Source organism: Rutidosis leptorrhynchoides, chromosome 2, assembly GCF_046630445.1.
Source record: "Rutidosis leptorrhynchoides isolate AG116_Rl617_1_P2 chromosome 2, CSIRO_AGI_Rlap_v1, whole genome shotgun sequence".
In the NCBI taxonomy this organism is placed as follows: domain Eukaryota; kingdom Viridiplantae; phylum Streptophyta; class Magnoliopsida; order Asterales; family Asteraceae; genus Rutidosis; species Rutidosis leptorrhynchoides.
The window spans coordinates 32,752,765-32,756,781 of record NC_092334.1 but is presented as its reverse complement, the minus strand read 5'-3'; the positions used below and the strand labels follow the sequence as shown (position 1 = coordinate 32,756,781).

The window sequence follows — 4,017 nt, the reverse complement described above, 5'->3', positions numbered from 1 at the left end:
AATGCCAATTTAGTGGTACGCCGAAGGAAGATCCAAACGAACATCTTCGAACCTTTAATAGGATCTGTACTCTATTTAAGATCAGAGAAGTTGAGGATGAACAGATCTATCTCATGTTATTTCCCTGGACTTTAAAGGGAGAAGCCAAAGATTGGTTAGAATCGTTACCTGAAGGGGCGATTGACACATGGGATGTTTTAGTTGAAAATTTTCTTAAAAGATTCTTTCCGGCATCTAAAGCCGTGAGACTTCAAGGAGAAATTATTACGTTCACGCAGAAGCCAAATGAAACTTTATATGAAGCGTAGACAAGATTTGGAAAGTTATTGAGAGGATGTCCTCAACATGGTTTAGACACTTATCAAATAGTACAAATATTCTACCAAGGATGCGACATTACTACAAGAAAAGACATCGACATAGCAGCTGGTGGTTCCATTATGAAGAAAATCGAAACTGAAGCTTACAAAATTATTGATAACAGGGCCTCCCACTCACATGAGTGGCATCAAGAAAAAGACATCGTTAGATCATCTAAAGTGGCTAGAGCCAATTCTAGCCATGACTTTGATTCCATTTCCGCAAAGTTAGATGCTTTCGAGAGACGAATGGAAAAGATAACTAAAGATATTTACGCAATACGAATTAGTTATGAGCAGTGTGGAGGACCACATTTGACAAAAGATTGTCTCAGTATTGAACAAACAATGGAACAAAGAGAGAATGTTTCATACATAAACCAAAGGCCTGGAAATAATTATTAGAATAATTATCAGCCGCCAAGACCAAACTACAATCAGCATTATAACCGAAATGTTCCATAAAACAATCAACAAGGTCCTAGCAATCAACAAGTATCTAATAATACTTGCAACCAGCAAAGACCTATTTTTCCAAATAAACCACCACAAACCGATGATAAAAAGCCAAATTTAGAAGATATGATATCGAAGCTAGTTGAATCTCAAACGCAGTTTTTCACATCTCAGAAACAAACCAATGAACAAAATGCTCAAGCATTTAGAAATCAACAAGCTTCTATTCAAAATCTGGAACAAGAAGTAAGAAACCTAGCAATGTGGATAGGTGAAAGAAAACCGGGGAGTCTACCTAGCGATACAAATGCTAACCCCCGAAATGAAACAGCTAAAGCCATTACCACGAGAAGTGGTGTTACACTTAAACCACCTGAAATACCTATAATTTCTGATGACTCTATTCCTACTCCACAAGCACCACAGCCTAAGCAAGAGAAGGAAACAGAACCGGTAGTTGAAAAGGTTAATGAATATAACACAGTTAAGGCAAAGCTTTATGTTAAACCATACCAACCACCACTTCCTTACCCGAGTAAAATGAGAAAAGAAAGACTTGAAGCCGAGCAATCCAAATTCTTGGATATGTTTAAACAAATAAATGTCAACCTTCCTTTTATTGATGTGATTTCAGGAATGCCAAGATATGCTAAATTCCTGAAAGATCTAATCACAAATAGAAAGAAAATGGAAGAACTCTCGGCTGTTACTATGAATGCTAATTGTTCTGCAGTGCTGTTGAATAAACTACCAGAAAAATTATCAGATCTAGGAAGTTTCATAATTCCATGTTTTCTGGGTAGTCTTAGTTCAATAGAAGCATTGGCAGACTTAGGTGCTAGTATAAATTTAATGCCATATTTACTATACGCTAAACTAGACCTTGGAGAATTGAAACCAATACGAATAAGCATACAACTAGCCGATCGATCAGTAAAATATCCTAGAGGGATAATGGAGAACATGCTAGTTAAAGTTGGTACTTTAGTATTTTTAGTAGACTTTGTTATTCTGGACATGGAAGAAGATTCTCGAGTTTCTCTCATATTAGGAAGACCATTCTTAAACATGGCTAAAGCAATAATAGACGTGTTCGGTAAGAAACTGACCCTAAGTATAGAGGACGAGAGTGTTACCTTTTCAGTTGATAGAGCCATGCAACAATCGCAATCTGCAGATGATACATGTTATTATATTCAAACTATAGATTCACATGCAGAATTGTTAGAAGAATTTCCAGAATTACAAGGAACGGGAGAATGTTCTTTAGGAGAAGGAACTGAACCAATTGATGAAGCTGAAATGTTAGCTGTACTCATGGTTAATGAATACGAACCAACAACAGAAGAACTTCAAATGTTAAAAGAGGAAGACAGATATCGATACATATCATCGATAGAAGAACCACCGATATTAGAGTTAAAGCCACTTCCAAACCATTTAGAATACGCTTATTTACATGGTGAATCTGAATTACCTGTAATAATATCATCTTCTCTTACTGAAAATGAAAAATCTCGACTCATTTCTATGTTAAAAGCTCATAAACCAGCTATTGCATGGAAGATTCATGACATTAAAGGTATAAGTCCTTCGTATTGCACACATAAAATCCTTATGGAAGAAGGTCATAAAACATATGTGCAACGCCAACGAAGACTAAATCCAAATATGCAAGATGTTGTTAAGAAAGATATTATTAAACTGCTAGATGCAGGTTTAATTTATCCAATCTCTGATAGTCCATGGGTAAGCCCAGTTCATTGTATACCTAAGAAGGGTGGCATGACTGTCATCACAAATGAAAAAGATGAGCTTATTCCTACTAGGACTGTAATAGGATGGCGTGTTTGTATTGATTATAGAAAACTAAATGACGCCACCAGAAAGAATCACTTTCCCTTACCTTTCATTGATTAAATGTTAGAAAGGTTAGCTGGGAACAGTTACTCTTGTTTTCTTGACGGTTTCTCCGGATACTTTTAAATTCCAATCGCACCTGAGGACCAAGAGAAAACCACATTCACGTGCCCTTATGGTACTTTTGCTTACAAACGCATGTCATTTGGACTTTGCAACGCCCCTGCAACCTTTCAAAGGTGTATGATGGCGATTTTTCACGACATGATAGAAGAATGCATGGAAGTTTTCATGGATGACTTTTCAGTCTTCGGTGATACTTTTGAAACATGTCTAGTTAATCTTGAACGAATGCTTATTAGATGCGAGCAATCAAATCTAGTACTTAATTGGGAGAAATGTCATTTCATGATTAAAGAAGACATCGTTCTTGTCATAAAATTTCAAAGAAAGGAATTGAAGTGGATAGAGCTAAAGTAGATGTAATTGCTAAACTTCCACATCCCACCAATGTTAGAGGATTTAGGAGTTTTCTAGGGCATGCCGGTTTTTACCGACGTTTCATAAAAGATTTTTCTAAAATTGCCACTCCTATGAATAAACTCCTTGAAAAGGATGCTCCATTCATCTTTTCAGATGAATGCATAAAATCTTTAAATATTCTTAAAGAAAAACTCACTAATGCGCCGATCATGATAACTCCAAATTGGAATCTACCATTTGAACTCATGTGCGATGCAAGTGATTTTGCAATGGGAGCCGTTTTAGGACAAAGGATTGAAAAATGATTTCAACCTATATATTACGCTAGTAAGACGTTACAAGGAGCACAAACAAATTACACAACTACTGAAAAAGAACTCCTTGCTATTGTCGTTGCTTTTGACAAATTTCGTTCATGTCTCGTTCTAGCAAAAACGGTGGTCTATACCGACCATTCTGCTCTTAGATATCTATTTTTGAAACAAGATGCCAAACCATGATTAATCCGTTAGATCTTACTCTTACAAGAGTTCGATATTGAAATCCGAGACAAAAAGGGAGCAGAAAATCTCGCCGCTGATCATCTTTCTCGTCTTGAAAATCCCGAATTAAAAGTTCTAAACAAATCGGCCATACAAGACAACTTTCCTGATGAATATCTTTTGAAAATCGATTATAATGAAATTTCATGGTTTGCAGACTATGCAAACTACTTAGTATGTGGATTCCTTGAAAAAGCGTTATCGTACCAAAAACGAAAGAAATTCTTTAGTGATATAAAACACTATTTTTGGGAAGATCCACATTTATTCAAAAGTTGTCCCGATGGAATAATACGCCGATGTGTATTTGGAGAAGA

General features: G+C 36.1%; 1 non-coding gene across 1 annotated transcript; it reads right to left on the bottom strand.

The window, feature by feature from the left end:
* Positions 1 to 245: 245 nt before the first annotated feature.
* LOC139895249 (small nucleolar RNA R71) lies at positions 246 to 352 on the bottom strand. Its single transcript, XR_011775709.1, has one exon. It is a non-coding gene; the product is annotated as a small nucleolar RNA R71 (small nucleolar RNA).
* Between the last annotated feature and the right edge of the window lie 3,665 nt (positions 353 to 4,017).